This window comes from Canis aureus, chromosome 12, assembly GCF_053574225.1.
Source record: "Canis aureus isolate CA01 chromosome 12, VMU_Caureus_v.1.0, whole genome shotgun sequence".
Taxonomy (NCBI): domain Eukaryota; kingdom Metazoa; phylum Chordata; class Mammalia; order Carnivora; family Canidae; genus Canis; species Canis aureus.
The window spans coordinates 53,194,051-53,214,449 of record NC_135622.1 but is presented as its reverse complement, the minus strand read 5'-3'; the positions used below and the strand labels follow the sequence as shown (position 1 = coordinate 53,214,449).

The 20,399-nt window shown below is 48.3% G+C and overlaps 1 long non-coding RNA gene across 1 annotated transcript; it reads right to left on the bottom strand.

The window, feature by feature from the left end:
• Window positions 1-3,584: 3,584 nt before the first annotated feature.
• LOC144324712 (uncharacterized) lies at window positions 3,585-18,416 on the bottom strand. Its single transcript, XR_013390145.1, has 3 exons — window positions 18,309-18,416; window positions 17,430-17,566; window positions 3,585-3,887 (listed from the first exon to the last, which is right to left on the bottom strand). It is a non-coding gene; the product is annotated as an uncharacterized LOC144324712 (long non-coding RNA).
• Window positions 18,417-20,399: the final 1,983 nt, after the last annotated feature.

Sequence of the window (20,399 nt, the reverse complement as noted above, 5' to 3'; positions counted from 1 at the left end):
GGGGGGGAATATCTGAATAAATGCAAGGAAGAGTGAGGATACCTTCCCTGCCTTTAAAAAAATAGATTCTAGCAGACTAGACCACCTTGCACAGAGTTAATGAGATCTTAGCTACTGATTGGTGTTTTGATTGAGGTTCGACCAGCGTCCTATGGGAATGCAGAGCAGGGGACAGGGATTCCCTTAACCACACTGTTCCAGGCCCGCTGGGCAGAGGGTGGTCCACATTCTGTTCAGTGTTGAATCTCTAGTCCATACCCCAGAGATCCCACTCGAGGGGCTCCCTTGGGCTCCTTTCCTTATCATATTTGGCAACAGGAAGATCCTCCAGTTGATGGAAGGTAAAGATTCTGTTTTCGTTGTTAGATGATGCAAGTGCTATTACCTGTAAGACAGGTGAGTGTCCTTGTATTATTGTCAGGCCCCGGAATGGGAGCCCGAAGAGGCTCCGGAGGAGTCTCAAGGGTCTGTGTGACTGCTGAGCAGATGGTGAGGTCACCTTGGCTGCTGGGTGTCTGTGGCAGTTTGGCCTGGAGGCCAGCTGATCCTTGCAAAGGTCAAGGCCTGACTGGCTGAGGTCTTCCCTGGTCAGAGGCAGAACGGGCTGTCCAGTATGCCCAGGCTTCAGGCTGAAGCGGGCTCGGTCCCTCACTGCCGAGGACTTATCAAGAGTCCTAGAGGATGGACAGAGGTCAGCCAATCAGATAAATGGGTACAAAAGAAGCCAGGGTAGGTGGTGCATGAAGAGGCCAGAGGTCAGTGGGCCCAAGGTTTGTGACAAGAGACAAGAGGCAGGAACAGGCCAAGCAGACGAGTCAGGGACAACAGCCAGGAGAGGGAATCTCACTTGAAGCTGAGTTTTAAACCCTCCTGGGGACGTGCTGAGGAAGAAGAGGGCTCAGGGAGAGGAGGAGGAGAAGCCAGCGGGCTGACCCCAGCATTGGTAGGTGGCACTTGGCTTCAATCTTCCCGGGGGCATCCTCTGAAGGTGTCTGTGGGAGCTTGATGGAGACCCGGTTCTAGAGCCGCTTCGTGTTCTACTGTGGCAGATCCTTGGGATCCTGGGACATTTGGGAGGGAGATTTCTCTCCATCTATTTTCATTTTCCTGCACTGGCCAGGGTTCATTTCCTGTGTCGAAGAAGTCACTTGTACTCTGCATCAGAGCGCACCTCATGCGGGCACCTCGTGTGTCAGGAAGTCAAGATTTGCTCAAGTGAAAGTCACCCTTGAAGTCGTCAAGTCCCCACAAGCACAGTCTCCAAAGGTTCCTTTGGGAAAATAGCCTCAAGAACAGAAGGACAGGATGGAGAAGGCAGGCAAGCGAGTCATCAACTTCCCGGAGAGGAAGGAAGCCTGGGGCTCCTTGGGGCACGTGGTTGCCTTCTGTTCTGTCCTTTCTGGTCCCTCCGATGCCAGGCCAGCTCTCAAGGCTGAGCAGGGAGGGGCACCAGAAGAGGCCAGGAGGGAAGAGCCTGTGAATTCCAGCGGGGTTCCTGTGTGATCCTGAGGGTCAGACGCTGTGTGCCTCATTCAGGGAGGTCATGGGGCTGGACAGGGACAGAGCTGCTGTGTAGTAGACATTCTATGGGGACGTCTGGGCTGAGCTGGGAGTGGGAGCCAAAGCTGGATCCAAGTCAGGGAGCCTGGAGCGAAGGCTCCTTCTGTAGGTAGAGGAAGCCCAAGGCACCCTTTTATTGGTTACTGGGTAAAAAATGTGGGAAAAAAAATAAAATAAAAAATGTGGGAACATGGACTCAGTTCTAGGACTTGGCAGGTGCACTCCCTTCCAGGAAGATGGCCTGATAATCCTAGAAGGAAATGATCACACCTAGGGATTGATCCCTCACCTTGATGTTCCCCCTGGTTACAGAATGTGTCTCCGTGTCCTACTGTCCACAGACCCAGTACCCTCTCCAGGGTTGGTCAGTCTTGCTCTTTCTCTGGTCTCCTGGATCCTTAGCGTGGGACCTGGCATGGCCTAGTGCACTGTGAATATTTCCTATGTAAAATGCCTTGTCCTCTTGCCATGGGTGCACTGTGTTGGGGTTTGGTAGCAGAGGCAGCAGGAAGAGTCCAGAATGTTGCTCAGAGCACACACTTTCTTTGATTTCTCACCCGCTACGTGGGATAAGAATCCCTCTTCCTATCTGCCCCTCCACACGGTGCTAGAAGGAACACATAAGGACCTGAACGTCAAATGTGACAAGTCCACCAGCAACCTTGGGGGAGAGGTGGCGTAGAGTAATGGCCAAGGCCTGAACTCTGTCACCAGGCTCCCAGGGAATAAATCTGGCTCTGGTGCTCAAAAGATGGATCCCCCAGGGTACAGAGGCTAGATTTCCCTCTGCCATAGATTCCTCATCTGTAACATGAGTTGTCCTGAGGATTCCAGGAATGAATTTATGTAAAGCCCCTAGAACAGTGCCTGGAGGTTGGAGATGGATGGAGGCAGGGATGATCTAGCACTCCAAATTCAGGGACCCTCTTCCTGATGACAGGTCTTTAAAACAGCAATATTGCATTCTATGCTCTGTGTGCAGTCTTGGTTCACTGAGGAACAAAGATGCGAACAAGGTAGCACAAACTCCAGAAGGGACTTGGGTTGGCCTGGATCTGGCTCCTTCTAGCTCCAGGTCAATAATTGTTGGAGCAGACCATCTTCTTTGTATGAGGAAGTCAGGACTAAGCACCTGCCCCTTGGGTGAAAGCATCCACTCTCTTGGGCACTCCAAGCCTTTGGCATTTTCCTTGAATCTTATTCCTTGCTCTTCCCGTATACATTCTGGAATTGCTGGGAATCTAGAATTGAGCAGGACGTGACCCTTGCCCGTGTGAAGAAATGAAGTTCAACATTGAACAAATCATCACCAGAGTGTCGTGTAGTACCAGGAAGCGCAGAATGATATGACAGCACAGAGCAGGGCTTCTCGACCTGAGGGTGGGGGACCAGAGAGGCCTCCAGGAAGAGGTATGAGAAGCACAGCCAGGAAAAGCAGGCCTGGAGAGCAGTGCACGTAGAAGAGCGCCAGGTACAAAGGCCCAGTGCCCATGAAGAACCGAGTGGCCCTCACCTGCCCTCTGAGTCTGCTAGTCTGATCTTGAGATGCTCCTGCACTTGTCTGGTGTTTTGGTTTTGTTTTGTCTTAAAGATTTTATTCATTTATTCATGAGAGGCAGAGACATAGACAGAGGGAGAAGCAGGCTCCCCATGGGGAGCCCAATGCGGAACTCGAACCCAGGACCCCGGGATCACGATCTGAGCCAAAGGCAGATGCTCAACCACTGAGCCACCCAGGTGCCCCTCCTGTCTAGTGTTTGATCACCATATATATATATGTCACCATCTGTGGAGTCCTCTGTTCTCTATCCTTGGCCCTGGCCATGAGCTTTTAATCTGGAACGGAGTGGGCAAACTTTTTCTGAAAGGACCACTTGGTAAATACCCTTGCAGGCTGCCCAGTCTCGGTTGCAGTTCCAGAAGCCGCCATTGTCACGTGGAAGCAGCCATGGGCGCTCTGCGAATGAATGAGCGTGGCCTTATGCCAGTAAGACTTTATTTACACAAACAGATGGTGGGTTGGATTTGGCTCATGGGCTGTAGTATGCCAACCTCTGGCCTGGAAGGGAAGACAGGCGTTGACCAATGACTTGTAATGATCAAGTCATTACAACCAGGCTGTGAAATCTCTCTCATCATGATTTTTCACCCATGGTGGTTGCTGTGGGGATTCTCTGGAACTCAGTGCAGAGGCTTGAGTCCCTCATAGTCTTCAACATCCCTCACTGGTCCCTGCCAGGCTCCTCTTTGCGCTGATGCACTCACTCGTCCTCGTTCCATCCCCCTCTCTTCACAGACGACTGTCCCAAGGCATCTGCTGTGTACCCCTGAAATCACATGCATCTCTCTAAAGTATGTTGTGCAGTGTATTTTGAGATCATGTAAATGCCACCAAGCCATCCACTGTTTTGCTTCTTACTTCTTTCCCCCATCCCACATTACATTAAAAAAAAAAAATCTAATGTTGTGCATACACCTAGTTCTTTGCTTCTAAATGCTGTAAAAAATTTCTCATTGTGCCCCATCGATTTCTCCTTATTCATCTCCCTAGTGATGATCACTATGTTTGGTGCTAGCTCTTTATCCCCACAAACACCATCACATCCTCCGCGAGTGGAGGTGCTTATACCTGCCTTTCCTTTTTGACATACTCTGCTGTCATAGCACTTGTCTCTTGGGTGTCTGCCTCCACCCTGGACTGTGAGGTCCTGAGGTCCATGGTCAGATCCGTATCTTTACCCTAGAGCCTAGTGAGATGGCTAGTACTTTGGAGGGTCAACAACGTTTGGTGAATGAATTAGTCTTTGAAGGGATAACTCAGGGATTTTTTGGATGAGCACCTGGTGACTTCTGGTTGTTCTCCAGCAGCGGACTGGTCACAACCCTTACCCCAGTGGCACCTTTGCATGTGGGATCCTCCCTGCCACCCGCACAAAGTGCTTTCCCATGATTGCTTCTGTTTAGTTACATGTTGATTATCTCATGGGCTGATTTCATTTCATGCTGTAAACTTGGGGAGTATAATGGTTACTCTGATGTGTCAACGTGGCTAGGTTATGGTGCTCAGTTGATTGGTTGAACACCAGTCTAAATGTCACTGGGGAAATATTTTTTAGAGGAGATTAGTGTTGAAACCAGAACACTGAATAAAACAGATCACCCTCGTAATGTGGTTGGGCCTCATCCAGTCTGTTGAAGGCATTAATAAAAAGAATGAGATCCCCCCAAAAGAGGGAAGTCTGTGTTGAGATGGTCTTTGGACTCAAGAAGACAGCATCAACTCTTTACTGGGTCTCCAGCCTCCCGGCTTGCCTTGCAAATTATGGACTTGTCATCACCTATGATCACGTGAGCCAGTTTCTTTCTTTTTTTCTTTTTTTTTTTTTTGAGCCAGTTTCTTAAATTCTTTCTTTCTCTCTCTCTCTCTCTCTCTCCACCCTACGTCTGTTTCTCTAGAAAACTCTACTAATATGGGGAGGGTCAGGATAAATCTACTCCAGAGTAAGATATTTTTTTGTGACATTTAGGCCTTCAAGGGACTTTGGGAGACTCTATCTCTGATGGTATATAGGAGTCTCCCTAGCAGAGTGCCACCACACACAAGCACAGGCACCAGATGATGATCCTGAAATTTGGGGGTAAATCAGGGCAATTCAACAAAGACCCACATTAATTCTTTCCTATGTCTGGCTTTAGATTGTGCAAACCATCTAGTTGATTTGGGGACCAATTCTCACCTAAGTCTTACTCATTATTAATCACCCATCAAACGAAACTCAGACATGATACAGGAACCACAATAGTCAGCCTCAGAGGATACTAGTGCACACCCCTCAGAGCAGACAGCACCAGAAGATGGTTAGAGGGGAAGATCTACTCTCTGATCCCTAGTATTTTATAAGTTTATGGAACATCCTTTACTGTGTCCCAGGTACTTGTGATTTTTACAACCCTGAAGGGTGGCTTTATCAGGCCCATTTCACAGATAAAGAAATGGAGCCTGGAGATTCTAAGTCTCTGTCAGGAGCACTAGGGTAGTCAGTGGTGGATATGGATTCAAGCTCAAGTTTGTATTGTGAGACCAAAGTCTATGCTCATCCCATTGCACCCTGACTTTCATTCATTCATTCATTCATTCATTCATTCATTCATCAAAATCCTGAGTGCCAACATATGTTCTAGGTGTGAGGGAATCTAAGGTTGTTTTCTTTTGCTGAACCAGGGCTCACAGGCACAGAGAAATCCTGGGATGGTGAGATAGTCCTATCGCGGAGGTGTGTGCAAAAACTATTCTCCTCTGGAGGTGTTGGGGGTTCAGGGATTTAAATGGAAGAGTATGTTGCAGGGCTTCTAGTGCTGTGTACAGGAAGAAGGCCATGGTGACACTGGAGGAGGAATTGACCGGGGGAGTGAGGATCCCAGAGGAAATAAGGACTTTGTAGGACAGCAGGTCCAAGGGCCCAGCTGAGAGCTAGTCATCAGAGTGGGTGCAGTAGGGGTGCAGAGCCTGTGCCTATGGCTGAGGCCATAGAAAATGTGAGGAGTGGAGGCCTATGAGGCCAGAATGTAGGGAAGAACCTGGAAGGTGGTGGCAGTGATTGCACTCAGGACCACCCGGGGCTTTTGTTCAGGGCTAGGATCAGGTGAGGGGAGTGAGGAACTCATTTTGGGTGCAAAATTTAAGGAGGGCCAAAAAAGTCAGTCACTGAGATAGAGAACATCATAAATTAGCACAAAGGGCACAAACTTTGTGATCCGAAAGGGCACTTGCACCCCATTGTTTATAGCAGCAATGTCCACAATAACCAAACTTTGGAAAGAGCCCAGATGTCCATCAACAGATAAATGGATAAAGAAGATGTGGTGTATATACACTATAGAATCTTACTCAGCCATCAGAAAGGATGAATTCGGGCAGCCTCAGTGGCCCAGCAGTTTAGCTCTGCCTTCAGCCCAGGGCATGGTCCTGGAGACCTGGGATCGAGTCCCACGTCGGGCTCCCTGCATGGAGCTTGATTCTCTCTCTGCCTGTGTCTCTGCCTCTCTCTCTCTCTCTCTGTCTTTCATGAATAAATAAAATCTTTAAAAAAAAAAAAGGATGAATTCTTACCATTTACATCAATGTGGTTAGAATGGGAGAGAATTCAAAAAAAAAAAAAAAAAGAATGGGAGAGAATTATGCTAAGTGAAATAAATCAGAGAAAGACAATTATTATATGATCTCATTCATATGTGGAATTTAAGAAACAAAACAGAGGATCATGGGGAAGAGAGGAAAAAAAAATACAAGATGAAATCAGAGGAGACAAACCATGGGTTGTTGGAGGGGAGGGGAGGGGAGGGGTGGGATGGGGTCACTGGGTGATGGGCATTGAGGAGAGCACGTGATGTGATGAGCACTGGGTGATTTATTTATTTATTTATTTATTTATTTATTTATTTATTTGAGACATAGACTGAGAGAGAGGCAGAGACAAGGCAGAGGGAGAAGCAAGCTCCTCACGGGGAGCCTGATGCGGGACTCGATTCTGGATCTTGGGATCACGACCTGAGCCGAAGGCAGGTGCCCAACCGCTGAGCCACCCAGGTGTCCCGCACTGGGTGTTTTATACAACAGATGAATAACTGAACTCTGCATCTGAAGCTAATGGTAGGCTCTATGTTAACTAAGTGAATTTAAGTAAAATACGTTTACCAAACAAACAAATAAAACAAATAAGTGCAAACATACCTATGATGAGCAACAGAGCAAACTTTTAAATAAAGAAAGGATCTAACCCTACACTTGCATGACCCACCTCTTGGCCTACCCTAATTCTATCTCAGCTTTTGTTAAAAATCCCGATCCTTGGTTCCCCCGCCACCAGACCTACTGTCTCAGTCTTTCCAGGAGGTGCCCTATTATTTGCCAGTGCCCTGGGTGGTTTTTATGGTCGTGTTCCTTCTTTTTAAACATGTCCACGGCCAATAACCACCTGTGGGCACTGGGTAAAAATACAGTTTCTTGCCTCACTTCCAGACCCTCTACCTCCAAACAGGCAGCGCAGGGACTTCAGAGGTTGGAGGTCTAGGGAGGGCCTCGGGAGCTTCATACCGCCCAGGCAGGAGGGCAGGTAGCAAGGAGGGCAAGGAGTTCTTTATGCCGATAGGTCCCAGCTTTGGGAAGACCACTGGCAGGCCCAGGGACCAGGCACTGTTTCGGATAAGGTTTTTCACCTTTCAGTTTCCAAATGGGAAAATATTCTCATTGTATTAATGCTGCACACATATCATATCTCTGCAGTAGTTACTCCAGGAGGGTCTGGAAGAAACCCCCAACTCCTGGCCCGACAGCAAAGGCCCTACACACCTGGTGCCTCCCTCCATCCCTAAGTGCTTCACCGTCGGGACTGCCGGACTGTGGCGTCCACTGACCAGCCTGGCCACTGTCCCTGAGCTGACCTCTCCCTCCACCATTCCTGGTTCCCTCTTTCTGTGCTGCTCCGTCCTGAGGCTCCGTGGAGGCCCTTCCTCTCCTAGGAAGCTCCAGCCACAGCCTCTCCATCCTCGGAAGTCCGGTCTCCACCGCTCCCTCTGGCCATCGCTGCTCCATCTTGCTTCTGTTTCCTTGGGTGTTTATCAGAGCCTGGAAGCCTCCTCCTTCTTCTGCATTCCCGGAGTGTTCCTCCTGCAGCATCGAGATGCTCCAGAGAGTTCGTGGGCCGCAGAATCTGCAACCTTGGCTTCAACTCTCCACTTCACCTTTTCCAGGCCTGGGTGACTGAGAAGCTTGCAGCCCTTCAGTGTCCTGGGATGTCATTCAGTTCCCTCGGTGGGGCTGTGGGGGGTCAGAGGAGACTGTGCAAACTGCAAGGTGGGAAAGCATCACGCTGATGAGGTGGTTATTATCCACAAGCAACACAGGGAGGGCCTCTCCCCTGGCTCCCCTCAAACCAGTCCCGGGGGAGCCGCGGGCTGCAGACAGATCCGTGTGTCCCTGTGTCCCCAGCCCGCACCTGCTGTGTCCAATGCAGCCAGCCGTGGCCGCGAAGCTAGCCATCCACAGCTTCCTCCAGGAGGGCAAATCTAGGGTTGGAAGTGCTCCAAAGAAGCCTATTGATCGCTCACTTTATTCTAAAATAAGAACTTTTACGAAGATCGAAGGTGAGGTAGAGAAAATTTCTTCTAAATTGTCTTAAATTTTTCATCTTCAAGGAGTGTCTGGGAAACAGACTTTTACAGAAGGCCCCGGAGGCCAGGTGTTGTAGGTGGCTGTGCAATCTTTCAAGGAGACGAAGCGCCCCCCGCCCCCCCCCAGTCTCTGTCTCTGTCTCTCAGCTCTCTGTGAGGAGGAGCAAAGGCTGTGGGAGCCACACAGCCTGGAGCAGGGATGTGGGAGTGCCAGGAGGCCCAGGCTGGAATGGGGGAGCCGGGCCCCCCGATACACGGCCCCCCGTGTGCGTTCCCGCGCCGGATGTCGGTGTGAGCTGAACAGATTTGGCTCGAGGTTTCATCTGGGCAACGACAGAGTCAGGAGGGGCTTATTTCTTTGTGTTTCGACCCTGCTGATGAGCACGGATGGAAAACTCAATTATCAGTGAGGTTAGGGCCAGGGCGAGAGGTCAGGGCCGAACTGCCCGCTCTTCCTCTGGGCGCTGAGAGAGTTCATCTCCTGTCTGCTGCTCCAGGAGGAGGATGCATTGATCAGAGTCAAAGGTCATGTGGCATCAAAGGCGGGCCAGGAATAAAGGGAGCCCTTCCCAAGCATTCTAGAATGGCCCCCGAAAACCCAAGGCGATTTGCCCCTTTCGTAAGCTCAAATGTGCCTCAGATTCAAAAAGTCTAGACTTCTTGTCGCAAAATTTACAAGAAAACGTTGCTTTATCCTTGCGTAGCTTTCAAAGATTTCGGATTTGAAGGGAGAAGGGTTGGAAGCGTTCTCTTTCTAGCCTCCTTAGCGAAGAATTCAGAACCCTCTGGGGGAGAGACTACACATGTCTTCCTTTTTTGAGGAAAAACAATTCGTTAAAAAGTTCTTTGTATGAGTCTGGACACCTCAAAGATAGGACCCTAGCCACCCTTGTTTCACACTTATCTTTTCCCATGGGAATATTTCCTTTCTAGACGGGGGTGGGGCAGAAGCCACACACACGCACGCAGACACATGCACAGCAGTTTGAAAGTTGGAAGTTAAATTTAAGCAATCATGTGGCCAACGGATTGCGTAGAAAAACCATAAAGACGGAAAAAAAAAAGTCCACCAAAGGACAGACAGATGAAAAGAAATTCAGAGACAAGGAGAAAGAAAGTTCATGCCTGAACCCCGGAAGGCGAAATAAGATTACCATGCAGGCAGATACTGCCCTAGCCAATTATCATCAGGTGATTGAAAATATGACAAACACCCTCAAATTGCAAAATTTTGAACTACAGGGGAGAAATGAGTTTCCCAGCCTATATACCTCCATATTTTCCCTAATAATTTCTTGTTCTTTACAGTGAAGTGTGGAAAATGAACAAAGGGGCCGATTGTGCATCTCACTTTCCAGTTGTCACAGCAAATTGAGCAAAGAGGGGATGGAGTTGACGACACACGAGAACAGGTTTGTGTTTCATGAGCAGGTCTGAGTCCCAGCTGAGAACGTGGCTGCGGGGGCAGAGGCATCACGGAAATCAACAGTTGGGACCCCCCCCTGCAGAGGTGCTAGCGTACATCCATGTAGATGTGTACATTGATGCTTGCCTATGCAGGTATATACACAAGGGTATCAAGGTGTTCACGGGAATCGAACTTTACGTCGGAAGTCCAGATCAGCTGCCTGAGAAAGTTGGCTGGTCTCCCACACATGAGCCCCAGAACTCATTTCTAGATTATGGAAAAATGAGCACAAGGATAATGTGTGTGAGGCACTGTGTTCCCGGACCTGTCCAAATTTAACTTAGCAGCGTGTTACCTCTAACAACCCTGGTGAGAAAGCCCTCCCTACTTGTGCCATCTCAGTGAACTTTCTCTCCATGGCTCCTCTGCCGACAGGCCTCGTGTAGGGCTGCTTGCTGCCAGTCCCTCAGCTAGAGGTCTGGCCCGTTCTTGATAAACTCTTGCTCGTGCCTCATCTCTCCGCCAAGTTTGGAAGCTTCTGGGCAGTTTCAAGTTTGGAAGTGGGCAGGGACCACTGTGCTGACCTGAAGCCCTGCTGGGCTATGTGAAGTCCCCCACGAAGCCCTGTTGGCTACTTAGAACAGTGGCCCCACCTGGATAGCAATAACTCTGAATCAAACCCATTTCCTAGGTCCCCGCGTATCTTGTAAGTAGGATAAGAATGTCGTTGGAATCGTTGTGGCCTACTGTCTAGGTTAGCTGGCTTTTTCCCTTGTTTCTCTTCCTTCCTTCCTTCCTTCCTTCCTTTCTTTCTTTCTTTCTTTCTTTCTTTCTTTCTTTCTTTCTTTCTTTCTATCTTTCTTTCTTTTTCTTCTTTCTTTTTCACAGCAAGACTTTCTCAATGAGGAGGGGAGGGTATTGATTTATATTCTAGCACTGAATATAAGCTCCTCATCTTGTGCTCATCTGAAGGCTACACTCGAGGTGCACTGACCAAGAACATCGGCCTTCACCACCTTTGTCTTACAGATGTGGGCATAAAGGCTGAGAAGGAAGAAATAACCTGTCCACAGTTCCACAGCAAGAGATGGAGCTGCAGTTGGTAGCCAGGCCTCCTGACACGGAGGTCTTGGATGACAACAGCACGGTAAAGCCTTTCTCTCGCACGATCTCACAGCAGCCCTGGAGTGATGCTGAGAACTGGACATGGCAGGGTTCAGTCTCTGCCCATGAAGAAATGAAAGCTCAGGGAGGACAAAGACGTGGCCTAAGGCATCGAGGAGAATGCTGGCCAAAGAGGGGACACTGGGGCACCGCTGACCCCAGCTCCACACACTTGTCCCAGCGTACCCAGCTTCAGGCGAGGTCCTTCATGCTCCAACAATGCATGGTCCTTCATGCTCCAGCAATGGCCAAGAAGTGTGGGACTAGCCTGAATTTCCAGGCCTTTTAAGATAATCGCGGTAGGAAGGCACAAATGCTATGTTTGGGAAAAGTCTCAGTGGTGGGAATGCTCCCAGTTCCTGGCCACACCTTCTGGAATAGAGCTTGTGTCAGCAAGGCCTCACACCCGTGGGTTGTACGAGCAAGGCTACCAGTTGTCTCAAGCCACCTTTGGAACACAGCATAGTGAAGATGAATTCGGACATCGCCATTTAATCTCAGCACATGCTAGCAGCAAGCACCACGTCTGACACGAGGTACTTCGTGAATTGTGGCCCTCCAGCAAATGGTAGGTATTCTTATTTCCGAGCCAAAAACAACCAGCTGTTTGACATTTTCCAATTAAAAGTACCGGCCTGGGATACTTGCCCATTAAAAATGTAACACCGCCCATAAAATCTCAGTTTTTTCATTTTCATTTTTTAAGAACACAAATTAGGCCAATTAAATCGTTTAAACGACTTTTTTTTTTTCTTTTGAGCCAAGTAAGCCGTACACAGGAACCAATAGGTCCCTCACAAAGATTTGCTTTTTCCCCTGGAGCAGACACCCACTGAAGGGACAGCCACAAATAAAGCCCTTTGCAGTTTTTACAACCAAGGGTTAGCCAAACTTTCACGGCCCCCATGTAAACCTCTCGTTGCACGTGGTGAACCTGTGAGTACTTTATTTCTATTCCAACTTCCCGTCGGGATGCTGGTGCCCAGTGGGCAGGGGGTGGGGTCTGTGGCCTCGGGGGTCTTCTCGGTGCGTGCCCATGGCAGCCTGATGAGGCCTTGTTATCCTGAAGTGAGCTGCCCTGGCCGATAGGCTTGAACTTCCTTTCCTCTTTTCCCCAGGAGAATTGAAGATGCCTGTGGAATGAAGTCTGGGCTTTCCAGAAGGACACTACTCTAAGTGTAGAGAAGAATTGGGGGAGAATCTCTGTTTTCTAGATTTTTCTTTTTTTAAAAAAAGATTTTATGTATTCACAAGAGACACAGAAAGAGAGGCAGAGACACAGGGAGAGGGAGATGCAGACTCCCAGTGGAGAGCCCGATGGGGACCTCAATCCCAGGTCCTCGGGATCACGACCTAAGCCAAAGGCCGATGCTCAACCACTGAGTCACCCAGGCATCCCTGTTTTCTAGATTTTTCTGATTTAAGTGTCCAATAAATATGATTGCTTTAAGCGTATGTCTTTGGGGTCCAGTTGGGGCTGTGGCCAATTCTATGGTGGAAAATCCCTATTCTGATTTGAACACTGCTTTGCAAACTCAACTCACAAGTTTTCAAAAAGATTTCAAGGTCCACTGCTTCTGGGATGAAGCTGAAACTCCTGGTTGGCCCTGGGTACAGCTGGAGAGCCAGGGCCATGGAAATGTCTGGAGGGTGGTCCCGACTCAACTGGTTCTTTCCTAGATGAGCTTCATGTCCTCCTTTCTGAGATGGATTAATGATAACATCCAAACCTTTCAGGGTTTTATGAAGACTGATAGAGGTCATGACTATAATGTCTGACCTCCCCAAACTCTGAAGACCTTGCTCTCTCTTCCTTTTTTATTTATTTATTTTTTTTAAATTTTTATTATCTTTCCTCCTGTTTCATTAGATCATACTCAGAGGCAGGCACTGGCAGAGACACAAATTCATGAATTCCACGAGTTCCAGTCTTCAGCGAGCCCACACCTGCTGGGATGCACTGCCAAGGAGATTGAGAATGATGTGGCATCAGGTGTGTTTATAGGCTCAGAGAGGGAAGACCTGGTTCGGGCAGTTTTTACTGTCCATCAGGGTCTAGGTCATACCTTCCCCAGCTTCATGCATACGGCTGTCTTCATATCCATGGCTCTTCTTGTCAGCAGTGCCCTTCAGTGTCTGGGGGAAAGGGTGTGTGCACCATGGAAGAGAGAGACAGTTGGTTCTGTTCCCCCCCCAGGGGCTCACGGCCTCCAAAGAGAACTCTAAAGGAATATAGGCAGCCGGCGGTCTGCTCCTGGGTGACCACTCGTGAGGGAATCGCTATGAGGAAGAACATGGCTATTGTCCAAAGATGGGGACAAGGGGCTCTGTAGGTGACAGCCTGCAGCTCCAGCTCAGGAAAGATGGGCAGGTAAAAGAGTTATTACCATACGTATGTCACGTCACAGGTTGTCGGAAGGGAAGAGGATTAGATAGAGTTTGTCTAGAGAAAGAACATTCAAATAAGGTAGGGCCATCTGAAGACTCAACTTCTCCTTTGGGTCCTCAAAAGGCCCCAGGAGTTGAGCAGGCAGGGGTCCTCAGTGGTGGGGGCAGTGGCCGAGAATCAATGGCCCTCCGTCCACTCAACTTACAGAGTCTTGGAGGGCAGGAGTGTCAGCCCAGCATACTCTGTCCAGTGGATGCAACTTATCAAGTGCCCCCCGTCCCCCCGTCTCTCCCTTGAGCACAAAAGCCTGTTGTCTGGGGAGCTCAGGGAGTGGGCACAGACCATCCTCTCTTCTCTATGTCATTAACGTAATCTATTTGATCTCGAGGGTGGTTTTGTTTCAGTTTCTCAAGGGAGTGGGGGAAGGAAGCAGACATTTCTTCTGACTTTGAAGACTAGAAACACTTAAACGTGAGAATTAAGCCCAGGAGGAAACCCATCTTGGGTCCTCCTTTCCTGATCCAAAAAAAGCTAGTCCTTAATATCTCTCAAAGGAGAGTCACCTCTTCTTTGGAATCAAAGTGTTTTTGTCGTCATTATTGCTAACAATACTATAGTTGTTTACAGTTATTTATGCACATCTTGCCTCTTAAAAAAAAAAAAAAGATTTATTTATTTATGTTTTGAGTGGGGGTAGGCGGAGGGAGAGAGAGACTCTCAAGCGGACTCCCTGCTCAGCACAAGGCCCCATGTGGGATCCCATAACCCTGAGATCACACCCTGTGTTGCAGTCAACAATCGGATGCTCAAACAAATGAGCCACCCAGGTTGTCCCCATCTTGCTTCTTTTTCAAAAGGGTTTTGACATATCAGTAAAATAAGTTTACAACAAATAAACAAGGGAATCATGACAGAGAAAATGAAAAGAGAAGAGATAAGATGGTAACAAGGAAACATAAGTAGACAGAAATTCTCCTCCAGAAGCCTGGGTAGAAGCTGGATGTGGGCCAGGGCTCAGTTCTGAGCTCCCTGGTAACCATGGTAATGAGGGAAACAGGAATACATGGTTCACGGCATCAACAAAAAACAGAACTGCCTCTGTAAAAGCAGATTCTCCATGATGTATTAAGAAATAATATCAATAAAATTCTCTAAAAGATCTAGCTATTAGGAGATATGACCCTTTGGGAATTCTTAAATTCATAAATATCTTTAGGGCAGCATTTTCTGAACTGTGTTCCGTGAAACAGTGATTCTAGAAGATATTGAGAGGTATTCCTCAGAATCAGATGCTGTGGCCAGATAAACATCATTAGTATTCACACTTACTTCCCTCTTGGAGATTTGCAATGCATTCATTCTCCTGAGGACCTGAAGGAGTCTGCTGAAAAGAAACCCAGTAAACTGGGTTCAAATAATTATTTCCCAAAGTTTTTGGGCCACAGAACCAACATTCGGGGGAATCCCTGAATTTATGCGGCCGGTTGGGTTTCCCTGGACCTTTTGTGGGAACTGGACTCTGCAGAAGCATTTTCCACGAAGAAAGGCAGATTCTATCTCTTTAGGAGAGTCACTGCATCCATCGGATTCCATAGACCTTTCTCCCTTTTGCCTCTCATTCAGAGACTGGGCTCCCTCAGCAAGAGCATCTGATCCCAGCTCTGCCCACACCTGGCAGGGGCCGTGCAGGGAGCTGTGGCCCTTGCGGGGTCTTCAGAGTTAAGGGTCTGCAAGATGAATAAAACTTTTGTTGCCAATATGGACCCTTCTTGTTGCATAACGTCTCTCCCAATAAGTTGCAGTCTCCATTTCACCAAAGACTCCCCAGGATACCCAGGGTGTGGTGTGATAAAGAAAGGCAAAAAAAAAAAAAAAAAAAGAAAGGCAGCGAGTGGCCCCATTGATACAGCAAGATTAGTAGAAGATACATATCTGTGGGATCTCATGAGGGGCAGAAGGCTGGCAGTTTCCGGTAGGCTTCTTGGAGGAAGTGACAATTTAACAAAGATTTAAGAGATTGGCAGGAGTTATATGAAGGAGGTGGTATGGAGTCCCATTTGGGGCCTGGTGGGAACAAATGGTCAGAATTGGCTTTGGGTAGAACAAATGGCAGGAGATGAAGCAGCTGGCCAGGAGCAGGAGACAGTGGGCCTGGCTGACAAGTCTGGGCTTCCTTGTCCAGGGACCAGAGAAACACAGAGAGGGACTCCCAGGAGGGATGGCAGGGCTTTCCCAGTAGAAAGAGCCTCTTAGTGATGATGGACTGTGACACAGAAGGACACATGGGGACTGGGAAGTTGGGGCCAGTGTTCCGAGTGACCCGCCCAGGGTGGTGGCTGCAGGAGAAAGACAGAGCTCTGGCCTTCACCCTTGGTTCCAGTGGATAATGGGGGACAGGACAAGCTCTCCGTACTCCCTGGAGGATTGGCGCTCTCCGTGGCTGGACGTCAGAACAAATTAAGGGCACTTGTTTCACAAGCCCCACCTGGCCGGCAGCATGGTCAGGCCAGGCTGGCAGGGGCAATGTGTCCCCAGCAGCATCTTGGACCTTGGCCACTGGCCTTAGAGCAAGAAAGGCTCTCTGTGCCCTGCCTGTTTAGTGAACGGCATACGGGAGTACAAGAGACTACGGCAACCAAGGACCTGTGTCAGTGTCACGGTCCGAGGCTCTTTGTGCTCACCAGTGTGGAAAACAGAGGCCTCTTGCCCCATCAGAATCACGGCTGGTTTACAGAAGCAGCCGGAGGCTGTGGGGACAGCGGCTGGCCACTGCACCTTGCATTTCCACTTTGCAAAATGTACTCACAAAGATGATCTCATTTGATTTCCGTCTCAGCTGGTTCTGGCTGCTATAATAAAAATACCATTTTTAAACAACAAACATTTGTTTTCCACAGGTCTAGACCCTGGGACACCCAAGATCGAGGCACTGGCAAATTCAGCGTCTGGTCAGAGACAGTCCAGATGCTGTCTTCTTGATGTGTCCTCACAGGGCAGAACAGAAGGGAAGGGACCTCTCTGGGGTCTCTTTTATAAGGACACCAATCTCATTTGGGAGGGTATCATCTTCGTGGCCTACTCACCTCCTAGTACCATCATACTGGGGGTGAGGACTTCTCCTTCCCCTCCTCCTCCTCCTCCTCCTCCTCCTCCTTCTTCTTCTTCTTAAAATATTTTATTTATTTATTTGAGAGAAAGAGATGGGGACAGGTAGGAGCAGAGGGACAAGGAACAAGCAGACTTCCCACTGAGCGCAGAGCCCATCACAGGGCTCGATCTCATGACCTGGAGATCTTGACCTGAGCAGAAATCAAGTGTGGGATGCTTAACCAACTGAGCCATGCAGGAGCCCCTGAGGGTTAGTATGTCAACATCAGGCTTCAGAGAGGAATAAACATGTGGTCTATAGCACGCTGCACCCTACCTTGGGACATGGGGATCCCTTCACTGCCTATCAGAGTATTGGGTTATCTGGGAAGCCTTCCCGAAGCTCCACCTCTGGGCCAGGTGTGCCCTCTCCGTCCACTCACTGCCCCGGGTGCCCCCTCTCATGGCACTCAGATCATTGCTCCATTTGTATTTTTCACTACATGAAGGCAGAAGGCAAGTCCTCCTTCAGCTCACATCCATATCCCCAGCGCCTACCCCCGTCCCTGGCACATAGAGGGCTTAACCAATGTTAGCTGAATGAATGAAAGAAAAGTTTTATTTTCCTATGGTTTAAAAAAAAAAACTCACCAAAAAACCAGATGCTCAGGTCTCAGCTGGGCTGGTGGATCTAACTATGGGTGAATTCAAACATCAGATCCAATCGTGTCGGCTGAGGACCTCGATGGTTCCTGGAGTCTGTCCACTAGTATAAGCTTGTCAGGATTCTGGGCGGGGGGAGGGGGCAGTTATTTTGGTGAATTATGCAGAGTCCGTTGTTGGAATTCCAGGGAGATATTAGCTAATGCCTGGTGATGCTTTGAGAGGGTGTTAAAAAAAACACTCCCCTTTTGAGGGGAATTAAAAAACAATAATGTCTTATTTTGAGGAAAGTAATGTATTTGCTATAGACATTTTATAAATGAGATAAGCAAAAAGAATAAAAAAATACATGAACAAAACGATAATCATACCATTTCAGGATCTTGAGCATTAACACCAGGGCTACTTGGGCATCTTCTCGGTCTCCTCCCAGTCCCTCCAGCACGGTGGCTTCAGGGTAGCCGGAGTGCTTACATAGCAGCTCGGAGCTCCAAAGGGCCGTGTCCCAAGAGACAGTCAGGCGGAAGCTCTATTATCTCTTGTGACCCAGCCTCAGAAGCCACTCAGCCTCATCTCCATGGGATGGCATTGCTGGAGGGAGTTACAAAGTTCCACTCCAGTTTGAGTAGGGGGTGCACGAAGCCCACCTCTTAGTGGAGGAATTGACCATCCCACAGTAGGGAGAGCATGCGGGAAGGGAGATGGACCAATGTGGCCAGCTTTGAGAAATACAACTTCTCACAATTAAATCTCAGTATTTACCGCTAAAATGTTCAATGAAGCTACAATCATTTCAATTGGGAATGTTTTATTGTTACACTTAAGTGAAAAAGAAATTCTGGGCTAAATGATGCATAACTGCCTTACCCCGCAGTGTTTCTCGGGTCCCAGAAGTGTTAGCAGAAGCCACTTTGTTGCTCACTATTTCTCGGTAGGACTCATCACCCCCATTTTACAGCCATGGAAACTGAATTCTAGAAGGGAGTAAAAAAGAATTTCTGCAATGTCAGCCTCAGACAGGGTTGGAAGCCGATCTAAATATTCTGCTTCAGTCCCAGGTAACGCCACTTGTCGTGATTAAAATCCACCAGGGGTCACATTCCACTCCCAGAAAATTCTAACACTGACCCAGGAGGTAAGACTTCCTTTTTAATGTTTTAACTTTAGCGTGGCCTTCAGCCTTTAACTCTAGGATGGTGTGTACTGAGTAAATATTCAGCCAGGGCTGGATGACCTGTGTTTCATTAGCTGAAGGAATGCTCAGCAGAAGGGGCTGGGAAAGGGTGATCCAGCATTTGAAAATGGCACCCAATTCTTGGGTGGGCCAATCTCCGCAAGTCCTTACACCCATCTAGGTGGGTGCCTACCTCTGGGGGAAAGCCTCAGGACTGACCAGACGATGATCTGTGACCAGGCACTCTTGAAAGGCCTCTGGAAGCCCTGGCTCTCTCACTCTTGGAGATCTCAGGTGACTTCCTATCCTATGTGCCGTGACTCTGTCATTCCTTATTGTGCATCACGAGGTTTTCCTTACTTTTGCTATAAAAAACATTCAAAAGAACTTCTGCAATTTTGCTTTTGAAATTATTTAATTATGGGTAACTTGATTAATTTACAGTAAGTTCTTTTTTTCCCTTCTCCATCCATTCGGAAATTCGTGCCAAGTGAGAACATATAACCTACACCCTGTTTTCTAACGTAATGACATGTTCACAAGTGATAAATTTAACAATTAACGAAGTGGCATATGACATAACATTTCATTTTTTGGACAATTAGTTAAACATTTATCTACTTTGATTTTGCTGTTTTTGTTTTGTGTTTTAGAACTGATTTTTTTTTTTTCAGCTTTCAGATTTTTTTTTTTGCGGAACGCTAAAAATCTCATGAGCTGGATCCTGTAGCTATGGAGACTGACAGATCCGATGGCTGAGGCTAGTGCTTTCCCAATGGGAAGAGCTCCCAAAGTCCCTGTGGTTGTGTCTTCAAAGCTGAAGTCATGAAGAGGAATCATCCCTCATTTCGAGCTGTCCTTTGGGTTGGAGTATGCAAACTCACCCTGAGCTAAATGCTGCTGCTGGCAGGAAACCCTGCTGCTCAGCCAATGGAATAAGCAGGTCCAAGAAGATGACCAAATAATTCTGGAGGCTCTGAATTCTCCATCATGAGTTCAGATGGTTCAATTCTGATCATCGGTTCAGGTATTGGCTAAATACCAGTGGGCCAGAGAGTGTGATGGTGGGAAAACTCTTGCAGAGAAGTAAATGGGCCAGAGAAGTGGACTTGCTTGAGTCCAGTTGTGGAAGGGAGTTGGAGTACAGAAGGCCACTCATGTCATAAACAAGCCCGTGGGGTGGCAAAGATGGCAAAGACCCTGACGGATTTCATCTGGTAAGTCCAACATCTTGTCGGGGGAGCACTAACTCCATTTTACAGACCGGACCCCTTGGGCTCAGATAGGCCAATTTATCTACCCGAAGTGACCCAGAGACAGGAACCCAGTCCTGCCTGATTCCTGGGCTCTGCTATGTCCTCTTGCCATTGGGACGGACAGAAGTGCTTGCAATTTTTAGAGGAAATTAGGAGCATGTTTTGAGGTTTGTGCTCGGAATACCAGCAGGCTTAAGGGGATTGCAAGAGCAATGTCTTTTAGGATTTTCCATTTGCAGAAGCCACAATCCTTTAACAAACACTCGGTATGAAAGAACTGGAGACAGGTAAATTAAGGGCTTAGAAAGAGGCAATCGAGCCTTTGTCTAGAGTAGCGGAGCCAAGAACCCAGTTGGTTAACAAATGCTCATGGAGCACCTACTCTGCGCAGGAGACCCTGAGGGATGATAACCTCTTGGTCTTGGGCTCTCTGTGGTAGATAGGCACAGAAACGGAGAGAAAGAACTCTGGCCCACCAATCAGAATTTTCAAACTTCTCTTCCACTCCCTGGCTCTGTGGCCTTAGAC